At 46.8% G+C, this 26,226-nt stretch overlaps 1 long non-coding RNA gene across 1 annotated transcript; it reads left to right on the forward strand.

The window, feature by feature from the left end:
* Positions 1 to 1,642: 1,642 nt before the first annotated feature.
* Positions 1,643 to 25,461, forward strand: LOC135913891 (uncharacterized). Its single transcript, XR_010568143.2, has 3 exons — positions 1,643 to 2,884; positions 24,473 to 24,499; positions 25,099 to 25,461. It is a non-coding gene; the product is annotated as an uncharacterized lncRNA (long non-coding RNA).
* Positions 25,462 to 26,226: the final 765 nt, after the last annotated feature.

A 26,226-nucleotide genomic window follows, 5' to 3' on the forward strand; every position in this document is an offset into this window, starting at 1 on the left:
GGACAATATCTCAGTCGATCACCTCAAACCCGCCTTGGTCGAGAACCCACTCACTCAGTCACTGGATAAACCAATTAGCCTAGGACCAGTTGGTCCTCGCCATTCATCATACGATCTTCAACTTCTAACACACCGACCCAAACTCCTCAAAGTATCGTTCCGGCTACCTGAATGGCTCCGTCTCTACAGAGAAGTGTAGTAGTGTCGACGTCGAGGAAGATAAGGGGAGTGGTTGCTGGCTACGGACATTTATAAACATTTCCTTGATTGTAGCCTCTGCTAACATTCGCCGTTAAGTTAGTGGGTCTTCTCACTCGCATACTAGTCTAGTTATTGCGTCATCTCCCTTTTTGTATTTTTTTACTTTGCATTTGTCATATTCAAATAGGAATTTCTCTTAGCTACCTCTTGCGCCCGATTCTTGACGTACCCCTCTTGTGGGTGCGAGCTTTGACAAAAATTAATAATAATAATAATAATAATAATAATAATAATCAGGACATTGCCTAGTAAACGAAGCGAGTGCGTGGCCCAGACCATGAGCGGCGGGCGCGAGGGGGCCGAGAGAGTAATTCGCCGAGGAACGACCGTCAGCTAGGAACTTCAACTCAGTAAAACTATACTCCTGTTTATTGTTGCTCATCCTAATCACTGATTTGCACACCACAAATTATTTAATGTGGGGGATCAAGCTTAGTTTCGAATCAAGTGTGATACCCCAAAACTTACTTTCTTTGTATGCAGGAAGGTGCTGTCCTTGAAGTTTGATAGTGGGGTCACGGAGCAGCTTTCTCTTTCTTGAAGAAAGAAAGGGTACAAGAGTTCTTATTCGGATTTACCTTGAAACCATTTTCATTTGTCCATTTCGATACTTTCTGCGCCATAAGCTAAACTTGCCGCTCGCGGACTTGAAGATTACAGGATCTAAAGCCCATCACTAGGTTGCCTGCGTACAAAGAATAGGAAACGCCTCAAGGTACTGGGGAACGGACTGTGTTTATCTTCACAATGAAAAGCGTACAGCTCAGTTCGCCTCCCTGGAAGCCCAGTTTCCTGCATAAATACATTAGTGAACGTGTGGCCTATTTTCGCACAGAAAGCTCGTTTGGATCGATAACTCTATAATATTTAGGACGTTGATCCCGAATACCCATTCGTTACAGGTCGAGAATTCCACAGTGCAAAGTTGAGTCGTAGGCCTTTTCCATGCCAAGCAATGCAGATAAGAATACTGCCTATGAAAAAAGCATCACGGATAATAGCCTCCATTGGCCCACACGAGGTGGTCGGTTGTGGACCGACCTTCTCTACATCTGCATTGGTACGAATCAAGCATTTTGTTTGATTCAAGATAATGTACAAGGCGTCAATTTATCCCTTTTTCAAACAATTTGCAGAGGCAAATTGTTAGCACTATCGGGCGATAGCTTGTTACAAAGTGTAACAGTCGGCGGCAAGCGCTCGGCACACGCATACGCTTGTCGGGTGCAACCGTTGCTGGGAGCATCTGTCCGAGTTGTGGGCGGCGCGGAACGTGCTTCAACCATCCTGGAGGCCCTAGCCTAGCTTCTGTCGTCAGGAGCTAATCACTGGCTGCAAGATGACACACTAGTCGGGACGCCTGCGCCTGCGCATCGTGCAACCGTTGCTGGGAGCATCTGTCCGAGTTGTGGGTGGCGCGGAACGTGCTTCAACCATCCTGGAGGCCCTAGCCTAGCTTCTGTCGTCGGGAGCTAATCACTGGCTGCAAGATGGCACACTAGTCAGGACGCCTGCGCATCTGCATCGTCCAGGAGGATAAAGTCTCGTCCGCGCGGCAGCTTCTTCGCAGTCGGCGGCAAGCCCTCGGCACGCGCATACGCTTGTCTTTGGTGCAACCGTTGCTGGGAGCATCTGTCCGAGTTGTGGGCGGCGCGGAACGTGCTTCAACCATCCTGGAGGCCCTAGCCTAGCTTCTGTCGTCGGGAGCTAATCACTGGCTGCAAGATGGCACACTAGTCGGGACGCCTGCGCCTGCGCATCGTGCAACCGTTGCTGGGAGCATCTGTCCGAGTTGTGGGCGGCGCGGAACGTGCTTCAACCATCCTGGAGGCCCTAGCCTAGCTTCTGTCGTCGGGAGCTAATCACTGGCTGCAAGATGACACACTAGTCGGGACGCCTGCGCATCTGCATCGTCCAGGAGGATAAAGTCTCGTCCGCGCGGCAGCTTCTTCGCAGTCGGCGGCAAGCGCTCGGCACGCGCATACGCTTGTCTTTGGTGCAACCGTTGCTGGGAGCATCTGTCCGAGTTGTGGGTGGCGCGGAACGTGCTTCAACCATCCTGGAGGCCCTAGCCTAGCTTCTGTCGTCGGGAGCTAATCACTGGCTGCAAGATGACACACTAGTCGGGACGCCTGCGCCTGCGCATCGTGCAACCGTTGCTGGGAGCATCTGTCCGAGTTGTGGGCGGCGCGGAACGTGCTTCAACCATCCTGGAGGCCCTAGCCTAGCTTCTGTCGTCGGGAGCTAATCACTGGCTGCAAGATGACACACTAGTCGGGACGCCTGCGCATCTGCATCGTCCAGGAGGATAAAGTCTCGTCCGCGCGGCAGCTTCTTCGCAGTCGGCGGCAAGCCCTCGGCACGCGCATACGCTTGTCTTTGGTGCAACCGTTGCTGGGAGCATCTGTCCGAGTTGTGGGTGGCGCGGAACGTGCTTCAACCATCCTGGAGGCCCTAGCCTAGCTTCTGTCGTCGGGAGCTAATCACTGGCTGCAAGATGGCGCACTAGTCGGGACGCCTGCGCATATGCATCGTCCAGGAGGATAAAGTCTCGTCCGCGCGGCAGCTTCTTCGCGGTCGGCGGCAAGTGCTCGGCACACGCTTACGCCTGTCTTTGGTGCAGGTGAGGCGCAGTATTCATTTTTTGTTTTTCACAATAGTTTCATGCTTGCCGCCGACTACTGCCTTTCTGATTTGTGTGATGACAATGGAACCGAACTGTGGTTTATGTAGGAAACTGCTGCCGGCTGAGGGCACATTTCTAACCTGCGTAGAATGCCAACAGGGTTCTCACTTTGGAAAAAAATGTGCTGGCGTCACTGAGAGTGTCATGTCGGGCAAGGGAGCAGATAAGCGAGACAGTTGGCGATGCCGTGCTTGTCTAGCGGACAACCAGGCATCGACGGAAGATGAATTAGTGCCTGTTTCGGCATCAGTATCTGAATTAGCAGCAAAGATAGAAGCCTTACTTCCGCTGAAAGACGCCATCAGCTCCCTTGTCCTAAAGGTAGACGAGCTTCTCGCTCTGAGAACTACGGTGGATGCACTTCACAAATCCGTGCAGAACGTCGAATCTTCCATTGCTTTCCTGTCGGAAGGGTATGAAGAGGTGCGCGCCTCGGACGCAAAGCGCCAGGTCACCATTGAAAAATTGGAGACAGAAGTAGCAACACTACGCTCTGTTGCCTCTAAACAGTCAGAGGAAATTGTACAACTGCGAAAGGAGGCGAATGAGGTAGAGCATTACAGCAGGTTGCCGAATTTGGAAATTCACGGTTTACCGCAGAAACCCACGGAAGTACTTTTTTCCCTAATTGGTGACTTGGCACAAAAGCTGGAAGTGCCTTTTGATGATTCTGATGTGGAAGCCATCCATCGAATGCCAGCAAAGAGTGAACGGGCACCTGTCGTGCTGGTTAGGTTTGTAAGTAGAATTTTAAAAGATAAATGGATGAGTTCACGTGCGAAATTACGGTCCCTAGTTGAAAGCAAAGATATCCCTCCCTTGTTTTTCTGCGACAATCTAACGGGCTTTAACAAACAGTTGTTTTGGGCTGCGCGACAAAAGGGAAAAGAAATGGAGTACAAATTAGTGTGGTCAAGAAATGGAAAAATTTTTGTCAGAAGATCAGAAGGCACACCTCTAATACGTATCCATGGTTTTGCCGACCTTGATAGGCTTGTTCGGCAATGAACACTGTCTTTCACGAGTGCAATGATTTAGCTGCCTTCTGCAGCCTATCGCTTCAAGGGGACAGAGCTTTTTCCGTTGTACACATGTACATTCGTAGCATTCGTCGTCACTGGAACAAGTTTCTTGCTCTTTCCCATAACACTGACCACATACTAGATGTAATCGTCCTAACGGATATAAACATCCATGCCGATTTGGTTCCCCTATTTCCGCTTAAGCAATATTCCAGCTATTCTTTCACACGACAGATAGGGAGAGGAGGTGGCATCATGGTGTTTGTGCATGAAAGGTTAAAAGTTTTATCGTTCGCCACAAAATTCATCTCTGCCGAGTGTGTTGCGCTAAAGATTGTATTGCCTGATGCTGATATCAGCCTAGTTTCTATTTACAGGCCTCCTTCAGAAAATGCAAATTTATTTTTAACAGAATTAAATGATCTTCTTCACTCGTTATCACCAAATAGTCTACTTTGTCTGATTGGGGACATCAATATTGACACTCTATCACCATCAAGGCCAGTGGTTTGCGAGTACCTTAACATTCTGTCAAAATGGGGAGTCAGTCCAACCATTAGTGCCTACACGCGAGAGGAATACATTGGAAGCAAAATGGTGTCATCTTGCCTTGACCATGTGAATGTACGAGCCCCATTGGCTAGCACTGTTTCAGCGGTAGTAAAGTGTAAACTGGCCGATCATTATATTGTAGGCAGTCATCTTGCGTTTCAAGTTCCCTTTAGATCCCGCCCTAACCTTCAACGCCTAAACATCCTTGATATCGCTAAATTTGACAGTCTTGTGGCCAATTATGACTGGACCAAATTTTTACGTAATGTCACGACGTCCACCGCTTATACGCATTTTGTTGATGCAATCCGTTCTTTAAAAATTACCGCCCAGAAAACAATCACCGTGAAACAACGCAACCCCAAACTTCCATGGCTAACGTGCGATATACTGACGGCTAATAAAGAAAAAGATGCCCTTTGGTCACGTTGTAAGCGTTGCCCGAAGAATACACACCTTAGAGATCTGTACAGATCGCTCCGGAACAGGGTAAACGCCATGATTCGGTCGGCAAGGCGTCAGTATTACACCAAGATCTTTTATGAAAGCAAACACTCCCCCCAAAAGACATGGTCAGCTATTAATGAACTATTCGGACGAAACACCAATCAACCTTTAGAAGAAGTATTCGCAAAACATTTCAGCAACCTTACGTCAGCCGTTCAAGAATTTAATTACTCTTTTTCTGTAGTGCCTTCACATCTTCAGCCTTTTGCTCCAGATGCGTCTAGCGCTGTTCCTAATACTGTACGATCGGCATTCTTGCCACCGGTTACTGCAGCAGACTTGCACAGCATCTTATTTAGCTTTAGACCTAATAAACCACCTGGTATAGACGGTATCTCCATTCATGATATTCAACGTAATTTTTCTGTGTTTGAATCCGTCCTTCTCTTCATTATTAATGGGTATATGGATCATTGCGTTATTCCCGACGATTTAAAAGTGGCTGTGGTTAAGCCGCTCTATAAGAGTGGTTCTCATAGCAAAGTAGAGAACTACAGACCGATTTCCATTCTTCCTGCAATCAGTCAAATAATTGAAAAACACCTGCTCGTAACGATGACCAATATCCTAAATAAAAATAATGTTCTGTCACAAGCACAGTTTGGTTTCATCCAGGGAAAAAGCACTATTTCACTACTAGAAGAATTTACGGACGCTATCTATTCAGCTTTTGATAATAATGAATTCGTATGCGCTCTTTTTTTAGATGCAAGTAAGGCTTTCGATTCCGTTATTCACACATTACTTCTTGATAAGCTGGAAAGAATTGGCTTCAGGGGCCCATTTATAAAGTTATTGTCTAGTTATTTTAGCAATCGCTCTGAGGTGGTGCGCATAGGTGACTATTCCAGTACAAAAATAATGTTAAAATCGGGTGTTCCCCAGGGGTCTGTTTTGTCTCCACTTTTATTTAACCTATACGTCAATGATTTGCCTCAAATTGTATCAAAATGCTGCATATTCCAGTACGCCGACGACACTGTCCTTCTATCAACTCATGCATCATTTAATACATGCGTTTATAACCTTCAAGCAGATACCACGTCTGTAATGGATTGGTGTACAAGTAACGGGATAGGAATTAATAAACAAAAGACAAAACTAGTTTGCTTTCATAATCCCCATAAAAAATTGATCGTCCTGTGCCATTTTTTGTTCACAACTCTAATTGTATAAACTGCAAATGCATACCATTAGAGTTCGCAACTAATGTAAAATATTTAGGCATCATGTTTGATTCTCCTATGACATGGAACACTCATTTTACAGGTATTAGCAAAAAGCTACGTTCAGTATCCTGTCTTCTGTATTACTCTAGGTACCTGTTCCCGTTTTCTGTCCGGAAAGTCATTGTTCACGCACTTGTGTACAGCTATCTTAGATACGGAATTACCATATTTTATCACTGTTCATTTACATGGCACGCAAAATTGAATTCTATTCTGAAATCTGTTCTTCGCAACGTTGCATACAATGAGACCATTCCTCCTAATACTAACCTATTTTCCTTTTTGCAGTTCCCCTCATTTGAAGCATTATTTTTCCAAACTGTGGTGATAAAACATTTTTGGAACAGTGATTTTCTTTTTCCGTTGATTCCTGCCAGACCACTGAGGCACCATAATACGTTCACTACCCCGCGGTGTTATACCCGTTTTGGTCGTTTTACCAGAAAATATTATGTTCCTAACGTTTTTAATTCTTTACCCACTGAACTGTATTCTATCTCATCAAAACGGACACTCAAGCTGTACCTCAAAACTAATTATTCTTCTGTTTAGTTGTCATTCACTAGAGCCTGTCCTATAGTTTCGATTAGTCTCGTTTGGTCTAGATTGGTGTGTATCCTTGTCTGTTTCACTTTGTATCTTTTCTAGCTTGCGTTTGCTCGTAGCTAACGTTTTGTTTGTGGCACTTTGCTTTTGTGTTGTAGCCTCCTTTTTCGTTGTAGTTTGCTTTTTGTAAATTGCTTCAGTTTATGGCTTGCTAACCATGCTTTATTTCATTTCTTTTAGTACTTGTCGCTGACTGCCGAGTACAGCCCGACAAGCCTCCATGGCTTGGGCTGACCGGTTTTTTGAATGTGTACTATTTTCATGAAATAAAGGATATTATTATTATTATTATTATTATTATTATTAAAGGTGGTATCTTTGCGCTGATTCAACGAAGGGACGACAATAGCGTCTCTTAATAATAATAATAATATCCTTTATATCATGAACATATTACACATTCAAAAAGCCGGTCAGCCCAAGCCATGGAGGCTTGTCGGGCTGTACTCGGCAGTCAGCGAGTAGTACTAAAGAAATAAAAATAAAGCAATGTTAGCAAGCTATAAACTGAAGCAATTTACAAAACAAAAAGCAAACTGCAACGAAAAAGGAGGCTACAACACAAAAGCAAAGTAACACAAACAAAACGTTAGCTACGATAAACGCAAGCTAGAAAAGATACAAAGTGAAACAGGCAAGGATACACACCAATCTAGACCAAATGGAGCTCGCCTCTCGTCCTCGCTGCAGTATTCTTGAATTGGAGTAGGTCTTCCAGGGCGTCTGGCATGTTGCAATATGGACAGATGTAGCTGTATAGTGGCGTTAGGCAATGATGATGCAATAAGATGCCGTGGGTGAAGGTATTGCTTTGGAGTCGCATGTAGTCGGTGCCTTCTTTGCTTGTTAATTTTTCGTAAGGGGGAAGGTATACCCTGCTTCCCACCCGATAGTGCTGCAGTAGTGCTTGGTAAGTGAGTGTTTTGGTCTCTGTTTCCTTCGCTAATGTAGATGGGGCACCTACCACGGCCGACGGCTGCGTAGGCCGCGGTGTTTGCCGATTTATTCCCCTCGAGTACCTCGTGTGCCTGAACCCCCAAGATGCAGGTGCAGGCACAAGTGTCGCCGCGTTTCAGTATCTGGGTCGCTGTAGTGGACATGCTGCCCTTTATGTAATCGCCTGCCCCTGTTTGAGAGTCGGCGAAAACCACTATGGCATCCTCGCTTGTATAGCTAACGAGTGCTATATCGGCCTCCTCACTGTGTCCGCAAGTTTGGCAAGAAATGGCACCAACGCCAGTGTCGTTCTCTTGTAATCTGTGACGCTGATGCCAAAGACATTTCAACCCAGATACTTGGACGCGTCCAGGTAGCGCGCGCGCGGGTCGTTACGGTGCTTCTGCCTAATGGCGTTTACCCTGGCGAGCCGTCTGCCTCGGTGGAGTTCAGTATGCATGTTCCGAGGGATGTGGGGAACTTGTAGACATTCTCGAAGCTTCGACTGGAGTTCGCCATGGAGTTATAGGTTGGTTGCGTATCCTGTCCTTCGGAGGACTGCTCGGCTGTGGTGGTTAGTTCGAGTCTCTCGATCTCGTAGATGAGGTATGCTTCCGCGAGTTCTTCCCAGGAGTTGTAAACTCCCATAGGAAGGAAGCGGTCAGTGGAGGCGGTTGGTGGCGGTCCTTGGAAGAGCTTTGTGGCCTTTTTTATTGGAGATTTAGCTTTTGTTTATCCGCTGCCTTCAGGTTGAAGTAAGCAGTGCTGTATGCAATGCGGCTGCAAAGGCGGGCTTTTACCATTTTCAGGTGTCGTGCTCTTTGAGGCCATTGCGGTGATAGGCCGTCCGTCATGTGACATGGATAAGCAGTGTCATTGTGTTTCGTAGCCTGGGAACTGGCGGCGCCGAACCCGTCCTTGTCTTCATGGAGTCCGAGAATTCGAAGAAAGTTCACCTTTGGTATAGGGACTCCCTGTAGAAACACCTGTGGGTCCGGTGCGTCGTCGCTTAAGGGCCTGCCCCAGGTGCGTGCCCCGAGGACTAATAGTTCGAATTTGTCCGGGGCACAATGGGGCCCGCAGGTGTCGAGGTATCGTTCGGTGATGTTGATTGCCTCCTGAATATGGTCTTGCTGCTTGCCCGTGCTAGCACCTCTCATCCACAGTGTGACATCATCTTCATATAGAGCATGGCATATCCTTGAGACGATGTCTATGATGCCGGGAAGTTTAAGGAGGCCCACGTTGAAGAGTGGCGAGACTACCGAACCTTGCGGCATGCAACTGTTAGGTAGGTGAAATGTCTTGCTCTGAAGGTTGGCAAGCCCTGCCATGGCCGTATGGTTGGTGAAGAAAGCGGGCACTTAGGCGTACGTTTTCGCACAGAGCTGATATCTTGCAGTTTACGGAGAATGGCTTCATGGCTCACGTTATCGAAGGTGCCCGTTACGTCTAGATCTCGAATGGATCACTTGCTATGTTTGCTCAAATGGACAAGAATATCTTCCTTTAGTTGGTAGAGGACGTCTTGAGTGGAGAGAATCAGGCGGAAGCGGAACATGGCGTTCGGGTAGCGGTCTTTTTCTTCGAGTTGTGTGGTGAGCCCTTCATTGACCATGTGTTCAAAGAGTTTCTCGGCGCAGGACGTAATGGACGCAGGGTGGAGATACGCGATAGAGATGGGTTTGTGAGGCATGCCTACCATGGTCACCTCCGAGTGCTTGCAGGCTCTTGGTAGCTCGCCCTTAATCCAGCAGTCTTATAACACCGAAAGAGAGCCGTCACCGCCAAGGGGTACTGCTGCCGAATGTACTTGTTGGTGACTGCATCTTTGCCTGGGCTAGTATTGCGTGTTAGACTAGCGAGGGCTGCCTGTAACTCTGCCTTTGTGAAAAGCCGGTGTAGCTCTTTGTTCAGTGCTCCTTTTTGCATCCTGTGGGCAGAAAGGTTGGTGGTGGTGGCTTTCAATTTAGCTGAGCCGTGTCGCTTCGTCTGTAGTTCTTGAAGTAGCTGGTCCTTTGCGCACCATTGTTGTGGATGATACAGTTAATAGTATGTCCTTGTTGGGCCTTGGTGTGGGTGTCGGCGACCAGGGCTCAAAGTATATGCAAAGCCTTCTTTGTGCTTAGGATCCCTTGAAGTTGGTCGCAGAAGGAACGCCAATTTTCGTTCGCTAGTTGTTCAGCGTGCTCCTGCACCTTCGTGGTTGATACGACAATTCGGCGTTTTAGCTTATGGTTGAGGCTTTGCCCTCGCCATCGTTTCAGGAGCAGTTGCTGAGCGTCCCATAAATACAGTAGGTGATTATCAACCACCGGATTGTCTTCGTCTAGTTGAATCGCCGTGGTGTGGCCGTCTGCCGCACCCACAATACCCTTTACCCAAACTTCAATGTCTCCGTTGCCCCAATCGTTTTCATGTTCATTCCTGTGTGCGATCGAATCAGGTAGTCGCGCCTTGCCTGTCTTGCGTGAGCGGCGAGACTGTTGAACTTCGATTTCAATTATGTAGTGATCACACCCTATCGTCTTCAGAGTCGGGTACATGTTGCCTTCCGCAAGCCTCTAGTGAAGGTGAGATCAAGACTGGTGTCTCTCGACAGGCTGTTGACCACTCGGGTGGGTTGGGGCAGGTCAATCCGTAGCCTCACGCCGTGTTTCTTTGCGGCGTCGCGAACACGTGCCCTTTTCTTGGTGATGTTGGGGTAGCCGTAAGCCGCATGTGGGGCGTTATACTCTCCTACTACAACAAGGCGTTTGCCGTTAACGCTCTTGCGAAGCTCCCGGACGAAGTGGTCGTAATGGGTTAGCTGCTCCCGCAGCGGGTTTTTGAGGTTGGCCACGCATAGGCTCTGTTGAGTCTTGCGAGTCCAAAACACCTCCACTATGATGTGCTGAATTTAAGTGTCTTCAATTTCCTGAGGCTGCGCGGTTAGTCTCTTCTTGACAAGAATAAGGGTGCCGGCAGGGTGTGCGATAGTGTTGTAGCCAGGCATCTGGATTTTATTGGTGTTAGTTTCCAGTAAGGCTATTATGCTTGGATAGCTTGTTTTGAGATATCCTTGGAGGATGACCGAGCGGCGTCTATAGGATCTGCAATTACAGTGCCAAATGTGGAGGGCGGGAAGTGGTTCTGGCTGTCTACGTTTGGGAGCCGCTATGTTGGTAGTTGTCTTCGGCCTGGAATATGTTGTTTGGTGTTGTGGAGCTAGAGTCCTCCGCGGATTGCACTCTTGCTTGTCTTTCGTCTTTGCCTTTGGTTCCTAACTGCTCCACCAGCTATTCATGAGTCAGGAAATTATCGGAAGCGTAGGCCATGAAGTTGTGTTGTGCCATGAAGCAATGTAGTTTGCCATCGAGTGTGGGTGCGTTAGTGCGTTAGTGGCTCTGCCCTTCCCTTGATTTATTTACCACTGTCTTTATGGTTCTTTTTGTTGATGCGAGAAATACCATAGTGCAGGTTTCCTCGAAGGCCTGGAAGCGCCTTGAACGAGGACGAGAATCTTCACTTCATTAGCTTGCAGCCGTTCGCCTACCCGCTTCAGTATTCTAGCTTCTGCATGTTTTATTATACGTTCTGCTACTCACTTCATTGCTCTGTCCTCCAGTTCGGGCGTCTTGAACTAGGATCATGGTCGTTGCTGTTTCGTCCTCTGTAGATCCTTTACTGTATGTTCGAGAGTCCGCAAAGTCAATGTTTCACGCGAACTGCTCGCATTGTGGGGAAAACTCGAGCCCCTGCTTCCGTACTCCGTAGTGGCCTAAATGATTAGCCTAGCGGAGCGAGACCGTGACCAAGTGCGGGATGTCGAGCTCGATCTTAGGATACAGCGAGAGCGGCTCCGGCCAGGTCTCCGTCGAGGCTCCGGCCCCGTGAGCTGTGCGAGGTAGTAACGAGCTCGGGGAAACCTTCAGTGCTCGAGCTCGACCGATGGTGTCGGGAGTGAGTGTTGTCAAGGTGCTGTCCTCTTACTTGGTGGTGCGTTGTTGCGGAGTTTCTTCTTACATTCTTTGCCTGCCGCTTCGTGGTCTCCGCTGCAAATCTTGTACTTTGGCTTACAGTCATGTGCTTCCGTGACCCCGTCGCGCGCGCATGTTTAGTCTATGTTGGCTCTCGGAATAGGGCAGATGCGCTGTCGGTGTTCGATGGTGCCCGTGGTTCTGCAGTATTGGACGGACTTTCAGTAGGGCTTGCTTTTGTAGTACCCGCTCTGGTACGTTACGTTATAAGTGACGTGCTGTCCGTCGAAGGTGATAACCGCGGTTGTTGAAGATCCTAGCATGCACGCACCGAGTACTGTGTGTCTCGAGTTCACTCGAAGGCCGGCATCAATCTCCGCGGGGCTTGTACCAGGTTCGATGCCGTATGTCACTCCGCGGCACGCATCGTTTAGGGTGTCGAATGTGGAAACTTACTTGGTAGATCGTTTCGCCGAGTTGTATGGTGTTGTTGCCTTGCTATTTGGAAGCTTGCTCTGTGCTTGCTTTGCTCACGATGATCACATTCTGTATTTTCTGCACTTGTACTAGGGTGCTGTCGTGAAATTTCTGCTGGGCAAAGCCGCTGGATTTTCTCATAGCATATGATACTGAAATCGGTGTGTGCTTTGAAAGGTCAAGTCCTGCTATGGGTGGAAGACGATCTTGAAATCGTCAGTAGGGAAGGGTCACGCCCTCGGAATGCGTTGGCACTGCGGCAGGGGTTGTAGCACTTGAGGTTTGGGGTCTAGCTTCAGTACTTCTATTGCTCTTTGCTAGGCGGATATATTGTATTCGTTTGCTAATCAGCCTTTACGACCAGCTAGTAGCCACTCCACGTGGGATTTGCCAGTCGTTATGCCGCTATTCCCGTCGTATGTTCACTGTGGTATGGTGTTGGAGTTAGCTTCGGTCGCCTCCATTTTCGCCGCTCTCAGCTCTGCTTGCAGCGGGCTTGCCATCAGCGTTTGCAGAAATGCCTAGGCCACAGATGCTGAATCTGCGTGATGCAGTGCGCGATCGGTGTGCACATGCACCGCAGGTCTGCAGACGCAAGCCACTGGTCTCCCGCTCGGGCCATGGGTGCCTCGGTGTTAGGGTTATCTTCGTGCGCGTGGTCAAAGAATGTTGCAGTTCTAATATTTGAGTAAAGTTCTACTTACTGCATAGTGGTTAGTGTCAAAAGATGGCTTGTAGCTTTAGAAATCCGCCTAATTCGCTCTATTCCCAGGCAATGTTAAACACAAAATAGCGAGAAAAGAAGGAGCTCATGTGAGGTGCGACTGTACTTCTCCGGCCCCTGGCAGTCATTCCCATTGCAGTAAAGAAACATATTTTTGCAGTAAGAAAGGCGTGCAACCTGTCCCCCATGTTTTTTTTTTCATGGTTCGTTTGCATCTACAAACGGGCCGCGGTTGACACTACAAAGAAATGGCATCCGCACATTTACATTCATGTTTAGCACGCATACCCCCATGGAGCACGACGCAAATGCTTGCTCCGTTTGGTGGGAATCAACCCAAACATTCTTCGAGCATGCAGTCGCGACCTTTCTCGCATGATTTGAGGCATACAAAAAAGAGGCATGCGTATGTGTGCGAGTCATTTAGAGAGTCTAGCTTTGTTATTTTTCTGACAGGGGTTCCCCTTGCGGTGTGGTAGCTAGATAACATTTTGCAATTTCACCAGTGTGATGAACAAGCGCACGTTTGTCCGCAGCACGATTTTAATATTTATCTGTGGCTTCTCCTTGCGGGAACCTAATACGGCTATCACGTGGTGCATTCTAATAGCGAAAAGCCAGATCGGCGTCCAACATTTCAACAATTGACTCCCTTTTGCAGCTTGCCCAAAGGAACCAATCGCAACCGCGAAATTTAGTCCCGATCGGCATCGGTCGCGATCGGAAATGCACCGTGTGACACTCGACTCCATTGCTTACTTCCTGACACCTGGCGCATGTGAATGCACTAGCATGCTGCAAGGTGTAGCTGACGGTTCGCGGCCAACGAACAATGTTCAGGGATTGAAACGCGATATACTCTGAGCGCATGACTGCTGGCATTTCTTGCGCCACCGATGGGCGCTGGGACACCTAGCTGATGGATTTATTTATCGCATGAAAGGAAGAGTCTTTGTGGTGCATTGTTACTTCATTCAACACATCGGCGATCACCTGCAGCTCACCAGCGCCGTAAAAAGCACCAGCAGCCAAGTGGCCCAAGTATTGCGTATTGCTCGCTGAACACTGTACATGAGCGATTGTCTCAAGTCGTCTGCTACTCGCCGAACATTTCCGTTCAGAATCTGTCTTCTTCGCGGATGTACTTGCTGAAAATACGTAAGTAAGAGCTCGGGTTCTTACCCATTAGAAGCTTCATCAGCCGTGCGTTGCGAAGTTTCTTACCTTTGGGTAAAAGTGGAAGCTCACGCCCTGCTCCTTCGTGTACGCAGTACACTGTGGCACGGAGTAGTAAAGTATGATGTCGCCAATAACTTTCAGCGCAGTTTCCCAAGTTGTGTGGTCTGCATAGGTGTCCGCACAGAAGAAGTTAGTGCAAAACAACGCTGTTCTAAGGTAAGAAAACATTAAGAAGTGGTGGTTAAAAAACGTGTTCCACCCGATTGCTTTCCTTCGTCGGAACAAGGTGGGATTACGTGATCCAATATTGTACGCCAAAATAACTGCAGCGCCTGCATTTCCAGTGGTGGGCCTCGCGTCTAGCAGCCTGTACCAAGAGCTTCCATCAGATATCGTGCAACTACGAAAGGCGAGATCATTCTCAGCCTTTTCTTGTTTGTCAGAATGTATTGCATGGTATCTAGCGAAGTGTTCTTTTTGTCGGCCAAGAATCTGGAACACTTCTTCGGTGCGCCCTCTTTTCCGTGGGCGTTCAGGAAGTAGGGGAAAAGCTAGCCATAATTACGCATGCAGTTTTCGACAGCGGTACAAGCGGCCCTCCGCGGACCCAAAAGGAGACGTGACTGGATTTATGTATAAACAATACCTACCAACGCCAGCTGTGCAGAACCACTGAACCAAATGTTATAACGAACCGCAGAAGGTGAAGCCTTACTTCCTGGAAAATCAGAAGTATATAGAAGTGAGGACAGGAAAGATTGAAAGTGAGAGAGAAAGATAAAGGTTGAAAAGAGAGACAGGAAAAGGCAACTACCAATTTGCACCGGATGGGTCAGTCCGGGGGTGCCGTCTACGAGTAGCCGAGGCCGAAAAGTTGTTGCTCCGCCGAGTGGCCATAAAGATCCAAACATCATCGGCATCGGCTTAACTACCAAGATCGTATTTTCCCCAGGCACGGCTAAGCCATGTATTTGGGCGCGGGAGTGTCCGACCCCCATGTGCTCGGATCCGTGGTGTCGCCACGCACAAAACGCTGCTGACGCAGACGGCCCTGCACGGTTCACCTGATACTCCCGTTGCTTCAGCTATACGCACATATACTGTTCTTCGCTTTTGGACCAGGTTGCTGTGGCATTCGCGTACCAATGTCGGCCGTGAGCACGGCGGCATGATCATGATGCAGCAATGTCAATAGAATGACAAAGAAGGAATGAAGTCGATGGAACAGCGAAGGCGGTATGGTCACGATGGTCTGACCACCGTAAGATGACAAATATTAATTGAGATAGTATAACAACGACAGGGTGACCGCGACGTTATGAGGACAACCAGATGACGATGGCGGGACGACAACAATAGTATGAGATTGTGTGAACACGGTGGCGTCACGACGATGGCATGACAATAGTGTAACGACGACTGTGTGATAATGACTGCATGGCGAGTAAGATAGGGAAGTTAGCATGACGACGATGGAAGGACCATGACGACATCACGTGGACGGTTTGACAACGAATGCCTGACGACGACTGTGTGGCGAGGGCGCAATGACAACGATGACGTGACAACGGTATGAGGACAATGGAATGGTAAAAGCATGACGATGATGGTGTGAGGGCAGGAGTATTACGTGACTGTATGGCGACGGTGGCGTGTAATACGACGGTGTTACGAGAATCGAAGGGTGAAGCTGGAGTGACAACGATGGAATGAGTGCTACACTATCATTACGACGGTGTGACAACGAATACATGAGTACCACTGTAAGACAACGGCGCATTGACGACAATGGCATGGACGACGATACATGGGGACGACGGCATGACGACGAGGGATTGACTGTGATGTTATGTTGAGGGCAGTACTTCAAAGCTTCAGCGATCACGATGCAATGACTGCGACGACTTCACAACCACGAAAACATACCTAGTGTGCTAGACTAGCAGAAGAAAATTCACGCAGAACGTCGTCTGCGAGTTGTCTAACTATGCGCATGCATTGTGCCACTTCCCCATCTCCACGCAACGTGGTGTCATTATCATTGTTATGAGTCTTCATCCGACCAGAATAAACGGCAGCGCTGCAGCGACACGAACTGCCACGGCTGGCATTGCAAGGTGTATCGATGACGCAAGTAAACTACTGCAAGGGGTTGTGCCAGGTGCGCTGATGAAGTTCCGAAGATTATAAGCCGCTCTTCGTCTTACGTGACAGATGGATGGGTTTCCTGTTTGGGTAAGCATAGAAATGATTACACATTTGAAATGGGTAATTAGGTCGTTGCCAAAGGTTTGACGACTATGGCATGACGAGCGACAGATGACGAAGCAGGAATGACGAAGATTGAATGACCATGACGGCATCATCCCGACGATGTGGCAAGGAATGCATGGCCGCTCTTTGACGACGATGGTGTGAAGACAACGGCATGGCGAGAGTTGATTCACAAAGCTGAAGTCATGGCGATGAAACGAACAAGATGGCATCAAGAACCAAGACATACCTAGAGGCCCAAGCTTTTCGAGAACATGGTCCACTATGTCTATATAATAGGATGATGACGACGGCATGGCAAGATTGAGATGGCGGTGCAGGAATGTTGATGGAGGAATGACCATGACGGCGCCACGACCACATACCTAATGGCCAAAGCTAGTAGACAACTCGGGTCACCGGGTCGGCGTAAGAAGATAGACAGACAGACGGACGGACGGACGGACGGACGGACGGACGGACGGACGGACGGACGGACGGACAGACGGACAGACGGACGGATGGATGGACGGACGGACGGACGGACGGACGGACGGACGGACGGACGGACGGACGGACGGATAGACGGACGGACGGACGGACGGACGGACGGACGGACGGACGGACGGATAGACGGACGGACGGACGGATAGACGGACGGCTAGACGGACGGACGGACGGACGGATAGACGGACGGACGGATAGACGGACGGACGGACGGACGGATGGATAGACGGACGGACGGACGGACGGACGGATGGATAGACGGACGGACGGACGGACGGACGGAAGGATAGACGGACGGACGGACGGACGGACGGACGGACGGATGGATGGATGGATGGATAGACGGACGGACGGATGGATGGACGGACGGACGGACGGACGGACGGACGGACGGACGGACGGACGGACGGATAGACAGACGATAGACGGATAGACAGACGGATAGACGGATAGACAGACAGACGGATAGACAGACAGACGGATGGATAGACAGACAGATGGATAGACAGACGGATGGATAGACAGACGGATGGATAGACAGACAGGCGGATGGATAGACAGACGGATAGATAGACAGACAGACGGATGGATAGACAGACAGACGGATGGATAGACAGACGGATGGATAGACAGACGGATGGATAGACAGACAGACGGATGGATAGACAGACGGATGGATAGACAGACGGATGGATAGACAGACGGATGGATAGACAGACAGACGGATGGATAGACAGACAGACGGATGGATAGACAGACGGACGGATGGATAGACAGACGGACGGATGGATAGACAGACGGACGGATGGATAGACAGACGGACGGATGGATAGACAGACGGACGGATGGATAGACAGACAGACGGATGGATAGACAGACGGACGGATGGATAGACAGACGGACGGATGGATAGACAGACGGACGGATGGATAGACAGACGGACGGATGGATAGACAGACGGATAGATAGACAGACGGATGGATAGACAGACAGACGGATGGATAGATAGACGGACGGATGGATAGACAGACGGACGGATAGATAGACAGACGGATGGATAGACAGACGGACGGATAGATAGACAGACGGATGGATAGATAGACAGACGGATGGATAGACAGACGGACGGATAGATAGATAGATAGATAGATAGATAGATAGATAGATAGATAGATAGATAGATAGATAGATAGATAGATAGATAGATAGATAGATAGATAGATAGATAGATAGATAGATAGATAGATAGGCTAACAATGCCTGAAGAAGGCTAAAAATTACAATTGCATTTAAAGAATTACATGCAGAATCTCCTTTGACGATGCCTAAACACACAATCTTAATCACCTGCTTTTTCGCCATCCTATGCTGATGACTTTGCTATAATTGCGAGAAGCTCTTCGAAAGGATCGCGAAACGGAGAAGCGCGTTTGCAACACCGAAATTTTAACTGAGACTGACGAGGTAGATTGGAGTAATAGCAATATTCAATATGCCCCTACCATGCGTTCTCTTCTGGTGCTCACCTGCTCTCATGGGATTTGGCCAAGGATTGAGTAGCTACTATTTTTTATCGATTTTAAGTGCTATTATTATTTAGCATGTGTTAATCAGACCAGGCAGGTGCCCTTCTCTTCACCAGGACCAGGGAGTTTCCTCTGGTCAGTTTCTATTCCTCCGCAGGAGTTGCTTGTCGATCTGTTTCTACGCAATGGCGTCATAGTTCCTGTGGTTCTCGTTCCAATCAATGACGGCGTGATACGGATGAAGAATCGAAAAGCAATTCTGGTGGAATTGCGATCGGCGACGCCCCATTTGCAGAACGCCACTGAGGTCCGCCAGTTTGGCAGAGGAGCTATTCTCTGCTTTTCCACAGACAAGCCATGTGTACAAGGCCTTGTAATGTGTTCCTTGTTTGCTGCAAATACGGTGAGCGCATTATTTTTTCCCACTTGACATGTGTGAAAGGGCTTGTCCGTGGCGTCGATGGGAACATCACACAAGCTGAAGTATTAGAGACGGTTTCACTGGCGGGTTCAATTTAAGTTTATCGGTGTGGTCGTGTGCTCGACAAAAACAGGATTCGTATTAGATTGGTCGTAGCCACATTTGCTGGGAGAATTCGACCAGCAGAAATTAAGGCATCACCCCGAATCTACTGACTGAAACCTATGTCCCCTGGTCTCCTGCAATGTGTAAAGCGCTGGAATTATGGACACATCTCGAAAAGATGTAAGTCTACTCCCAGGTGTCGCTTCGTGGTGAGGATCACAATTCCAGCAAGTGCAAAAGCAAGAAAAAAGTGCTGCCTCTGCAAGGACGCGCACTATGCTGATTATTGTAATTAGTCAGTAAAGGCGCGGGAAATGCAAAACCTAAATATCGTTGAACGGAGACGTTGTTTCCATAGAGAAGCCATAGCTAAAATGCAGGCTAGGACAGAGGGATACGTCGGGGGCCACAGCCCGTCAGACGACAGCAACTGACGCACCTCTTTCATTTCTATTGCTGATGCGGTCGAAAGGGCATTGGGAAAGGCCATGGAACGCCTAACTGGAAACTTTTGCGCACCCTTGACACAAATAATAAAGAACTAGATGGCACAGATATTCAGTACAACAACAGCTATCGGTATAACTTCTCAAACAACTGAGTGTCCACGTTCATCAAATAAGGAAGTAGCTCCCAATTTCAGGTCCCAAGATGGCAAATTGCAGACCCATCCGTCGATGTCAACCAGTCAATGTGAAGGCATCAGTGATGATACAGAATCCTCATATGAAATTTACATGGACCCCCGATCGTTAGTCCAATGTACATCCCCTTTGTCAAAGGAGCTACTACAGTAATTCACTCAATGAGCGAAAATATCTGATACAGCCTTAGAAAGGAAGATGTCTTAAAGGAAAGCATTTTAAGAAAGGAAGATACTGAGTCAATTCTTTCACATCCATAGCATTCCTCAATATTCTTCAGTGGAATTGCCGATCGATTTACTCCACAGTAACACATTTCATTTATTGTATTTATCCCCGCAACTCCCCACGGATAGTATTGCTTTACAAGAAACCTGCCTTTCAGGACATAACTTCTTTCAATTAAGTAACTACCGATCTTTTTGACTGGACAGTCCATCGAAAGGCGGAGGTTTAGCATTCTTTATCGCTAATAGGATTAGTCTTAAGGCGAAAATTCCTTATAAAATATTTGTCCTGAAAGTGATACTTTTGCCTTAAATATAACCGTACCAGGGTATTTACCGTTCCCGTTAGTAAATGCATACTTTTCTGCGGGTGTGCCGAACACTCGATGTCGGCATTCCGCTGTGACCTCATGGGTTAATAACATAATTATTGCTGGAGATTTCGATTTCCATCGCATGTGTTGGGACGTTCAAACTGACAAAGGAGTCAAACTCTTGTGGGATTGGACAGCAGATAACAATCTGTCTTGCCTGAACACTACAATTCGCATATTTATCTGCGATTAGTCCCGCTCCGCCTTGTGATTAAGTTTCGTAAGTTCGACTCTCACTATTTCATCTTGGACAGTCTTGGACTGTGCCACCAACAGTGACCACTGTCCAGTGTTTCAACTTGCTTGCCCAATAGCACCATCATGCTTTCAGATCCGCGTATTTGTAAATTATAATACACTTAAAACCGATCTAACAATACATTTATCTTGCCATTTGTAAATTATAATACATTAAAAACCGATCTAAAAGTACAATTCTCTTGCCATTCTGAATAGCGTGAAGACTCCAAGGCAATAAAATTGTGTGGTGTAATCAAACGAACTTTCAGAGGAGCTGAATTTATTGTTACATCTGCAAAGAAAGGATCTTATAGCTCTTGGCGGAATAGAGACTGCACGCGAGACCACCGACGCCGACAGGCAGCGTGGAAGCAGCTTCTTCCATGCTTCTTCAGTTCCCAAAAAAGTTCTTCTTCCAGCTTCTTCAGTCCCCAAAAAAGTGGTCTGGTTACAAATTTCACGTTGCTGTATTTAAACGTATAGTCCCTCAAGCTAAAGGAGGTTGCGATGGGAAACAATTTCCTTTATGTGCCTGAAAACAAAAAAATGGTGTTTAGATATACGATGTATCACGAAATTCTGCCATCGTCCATTAATGTTGACTATATAAATATGTCGTCAAATGAAATGAGAAAATATATAGAACGCTTGATAAAGACTTGGAGAGTGAATTTACGTCATATCGGCCCCATAATTTGCAAAAACCAGCCCCAATATCAGTGTTAACTAATGTTACATTGCCTGAAATAGCTAAAGAGATCCGTAACTAACCCATGTCAGCCCCTGCTGCTTATAGAATTACCATTCACATTTTAAAATATTTCATTCGATCTACCTCCTTGTGACCTTTTAAATGTTATAAGCTATTCATTAAAGAACGCTTGAATGCCTTACGATTGGAAAGCAGCTAAAGTAATTCCCATACCTAAAAAAAGGAGTAGGTTACAACCTAGAAAATACCGCACTGAGTTCTCTTGCTTCTAATATGATCAAGCGCATAGAAAGTGTATTACATTGCAGAATTACTATCTGGATGACGGCTAATTTATTGTTATGTCCAAATCAAATAGGCTTCAGAGTTTACTGCTTAATACGGTGTGACCATGCTGATTTAAAGAGCAACGTACAACTTGCTCGGAAAAGGAGACAATGTTCTGCTTTAGGGACATTAGATATAGCGAAAGCATACGACAGCTTTCTATATTCAAATGTTCTTGGTGCTCTACCGAGTCCTTATTTCCCAAGTTATATTATTGTGCGGGTGATAGAGTTTCTGAGATCAGGAGAGTTTTATTGCCTCAAGGATAGCTGTTCCTCGTTTAAATTCAGACAGACTCATGGTGTTCCCAAGGAGCAGTCGTATTCTCTAATATTATTTATTATATATTATAGAGCTCCATTCCCGCTTGTCAGGGCGTGCAAGTTTATGTGTATACAGATGACATTGCATTTTTCGTGGCTGACCGTGACATTTACGTTCAACACCAAAAATTGCAAATATGCGTGAGCATGTTTGATGTATGTCTTCAGACAATCTGCATGTAATTAAATGTACACAAAAGCAGAATCTTTGCGTCCCTGCTCAGGGATCAGATTTCAATCTGTATGTTTTAAAAACAAGAACCTTTTCCCCAGGTTGAATCTAAAATATTTGGGAAGCATCCGTGATAGAAAACTCAGCTGGAGCCCACACATATAAAGTGCAGCGTCTAAGGCACAACGTGCTTTAGGTTTACTGCGCAGACTGAGTCACCGACAATATGAACTACGTAGGGAATTTTCGCTAATCATTTGCAAAATGTATATTCACCAAATATTAGAATTCGGGCGTGAATTGTTCTCAGGCGGCCCTGCTTATAAGACAGAGCATCTGGTTCTCTTGGAGCGTGAAGCCCTGCGGCTGTGTCTCGCACTCTCACGATTGTGGCTAACAATCTTATCTGTCAAGAAGCGCGTCTACCAACATTCTCCCGAAGATTTCGCATCTTATTGATTCAAGCATTTCTGAAATTTTACAGCTTTCCGCATAGACGATCTGAATTCGCCTTTATTATTGATCCTAATTCCTTCTTTCTTGCTCATCGGCCTCGTTTTCACTCTCCACAGATTGTGTTTGTACAAAAGCAACTAATGGTCTAAATGTGAACATACATACGAGAGGTAATTACATGGACTGAATAAAATCAGAATATTAAAATAAAATTAATGACATTTTCTACCCGAAAGCCCAAGTTTCAATCCCTTAAGTTCTCAAATACCCTGTTGCAAGATTATCTTGCACACGTTCAAACAAATGGTATGATAATCACACAAACTTCTGGGAACAGCGTTAAGGTGAGCGTAGGCATTCTGTCGCTTTCGCTTGGCTGGTCATTTTCTTTGATACTCACAGATTTCACTCTGGTTTTTAAAGCCGAGCTGTCGGCAATAAATTTAAAGCATCGGAAACTCCCTTTGAACGTAGTGTGTGCGGTTAGTATGAAAGATTTTCTTTCTGTCTCTACTTCGCTTACAGCTTCATAGAATTCACCAACAGCAAAGGCGTTTAAAACATTAGTTCCTCCACCGTTGAAATTTATACAATTATTATGGGTAGCTAGTCACTGTAAATTACACCAAAATAGCAAATTCAGTAGTGTGAGCATCCCTGATTGGGCCGATAATGTCGGTTCTTCCAGTAGTGGCGCACATAACAGCGTTTAGATGTCGAAAATATTTGATTCGTAGAGATGCCATTCAATCAATAACAGCATGGCCAGAATCTCAGCACCAAACGTTTCTGTCGAAAATCCAGTGGAGTCCATCAAGACCACCACAAGTTCCCAGATTACACTGCCGTATGCTCCCTTTAAACTTTTGTGTACGCAGTACTTGTCTGACGTTATCGCCTGTATCCATACTGCCGAGAAACAGAATCCCTAGATTACTATTTATGTCGCCGATAAAAATTATTAAGAAAAAGACCGGTAGAAATTCCTCGTCTTAAATTAGGGTTAATCTTATCACCAGAAAACATAGTATCTTTCGGTGCGTAAGGTGTACATTTTCACCACATGGACGTATTTGACGCCGTTTGCGGTTACATATAATCAGCCAAACGTATAATTTTTGAATATTTTTTATTTTGCCTTTTTGTTTTTGTATGTTCTTTGTTCACTCTTTTAACCGAATATGTAATACTTCAAAATAAGAAGTAAACGTTTCAGCACACAATTCTTGGCAATTCCCCAGTGTATGTATGAGCCATAGTATGAGGTCATCGTCATTATCACCTTCATCATCATCATCATCATCCGTATTCGCTCATGATATGGCGCGTTTAGATGATGCCACTGATTCGTGGAAGATGAGCACTGGCGGATGCGTGCTGTAGTGCGCGACGTAATTGAACAGTATCACGCTTTATAGACCGCGTACGTAGACGTGGTCGATGACGTTGCCTCCTCTCGATGCGAACCATCGTCAACGGGGATGAACCGTACTTCGGCGGTGGCTGCGTATTGCGCCGCCACGCGGGCTCCATGTTGAAAGCGATCTTCCATGGCAGAGAGAGTGCGCCGAGTGACGGTAGATTCCTCTGCGCTGTGTTCTCGCCACCTAATTCGCGTTGAAGCGAGAAGCAGTACGCAGGGGATCTCGCCAGCTGCTGCGGGTCCTATATAGACAGCTATCTCGTCTTACGTGAAAGACCGATGGACTGGTTTCCTCCTTGGGCCGGCATAAAAATGCTTACGCATTTAAAAAAGCAAAGTGTGAACGCGTACACGTCGCTAATAAATCTGCAGGCAGCGTGGTCCAAACAGGTTAGCGAACTTCGAAAGACACGCTGAGGCTTTAGACCTCTGCCGTTTTCGTAACGAGCAAAACGATAACAAAATATAAAGATGCTTCAGTAAACAGACACTAAGTCCAATTTCTTTTCTTTTTCGGGTAATGCATTACTTGGAATAAGCCTTAAGTTCTGAGCAGATCTCTAAAAGGAGCTAGGTGTTCAGAGTATTCTCTGTGGGTTATACTGTCTTTCTTGTTTCTTTCAGTATGAAGACTTCATGGAGAATTTCACGGTAACACATCCTCCACTTTCTCATATTTTATTCCATGTGCATTTATTAGACTTGCGTATCTTCTGCACACAATTTGCAATTACCATAATTTTGATGCCTATTGTGAAGAAGGGGTGTTCACATTTGAAAGTGAAGGACGGCAAGTGCTCGAGGCGGCGCACCAAGTACACAGTTATGCAGAACACAAAGCAGTGCACGAGGGCAGACCGGTTCATAGCCGCTAACAAAAAAGGACAACAACCGCCTAAAGCCTCTTTCACATGATACAATTTTCATCGGGCCAAAAGTGCGATTTCAGTCCCATGCGATGGAAATCGCAGTCACTGCTACTAACGAACGAACACTACTGTCGCAGCAGTATCCTCTGGCGAGGTGATGCGCTTCGAATTACTTAAGCTGATAACATGTAGTACAACGTCACTCAAATAACCAAGAACTTCGGCGTTAAAAAGCGCTTGAATTGAATTGGATTTGTTGATAGGAAAGACAGAGAGGTCGAAAAAAGCGCTTCTTCATCAAGGAACACAATGGGATGAAGGGAGTCATGATGCTAGAGGGAAATGATTCTTTCTCTCTGTTTTGGCTTCGCCACATTCCAGAAGGACGTGGAGCACGGCGAGTTTCCGAATACATCTACCACATGTTGGTGGTCCATCGCCAGTGAACAAGAAACTGTGGTTGCCCTAAATGTGTCGTATTCTGAGACGACAGAATGGGATATCAGTTCGTCGTGCTTTCGCTGGGGAGGGCCAGGAACCCAATTGTGGCTTGACAACGAGGAGGTTATTATTTGTTTCAGCGTCCCTTAAGCGTTTTCAGTGACTTAGTTTATTTCGGAGAAAAGGCTGGAGATCTGAGGCAGGGGCGCTAGCGTATGATTGCGACGAAATTGATGTAGCGATTTCATCAGCGAACATACTACCCTTTATGCGCTTACGCCCGTATACCCAGCATATGACATGCTGCTGAGACATATAATTCAGGGTTGTGCGAGTTGGTATTGCATTCTAAAGCTGATACATCGCAACATGCAAAGGAAGAAACACACCGAGGCGGTCAGATAATTATTTATCCTTTATCTGACCGGCTCGGCTTGTTCCTTCCTTTGCATGTCGCGCTGTACCAGTTTTAGAATGAGACATATACATTGTGCAAAGAATTAAATAAAGCTCGGTAAGTACAGAGTTTCTGTGTTTGTAAATAATAAATACATTATAAGGCTTTACGTGACAAAACCATTTTCTGATTATGATGCGCGCCGTAGCGGGGGACTCAGGAAATTTCGACCACCTGGGGTTGTTTAACGTGCACCTAAATCTAAGTACACGGGTGTTTTCGCATTTCGCCCCCATCGAAGTGCGGCCGCCGTGCCCGGGATTCGATCCCGCGACCTCGCGTTTAGCAGCCCAACACCATAGCCGCTGAGCAACCATGGCGGCTGTTTCTTTGTTTGTAGCGTGATATTAAGGATTTCTACCAAAAAACGACGTGAAAAGCATGCCAATGCTGCTCTTTTTAGAACCCGCTTTTACGACGCTTAGCGAATCTGTAAATACAATTGTCTTTTCTTAAGTTTTAATTTGCTTATATGTTTCACAGTCGATAATAGTGCATAGGCGTCCACGTAAAGGTTTCTGGGTGGAAGCCATCAGGTTCAGAGAAGGATCCGACTGCTGCATAAAGCACGCCAGCATGTGACTTAGAAGCGTCAATGCAAAACTATGCAC

Source organism: Dermacentor albipictus, unplaced genomic scaffold (genome assembly GCF_038994185.2).
Source record: "Dermacentor albipictus isolate Rhodes 1998 colony unplaced genomic scaffold, USDA_Dalb.pri_finalv2 scaffold_28, whole genome shotgun sequence".
In the NCBI taxonomy this organism is placed as follows: Eukaryota; Metazoa; Arthropoda; class Arachnida; order Ixodida; family Ixodidae; genus Dermacentor; species Dermacentor albipictus.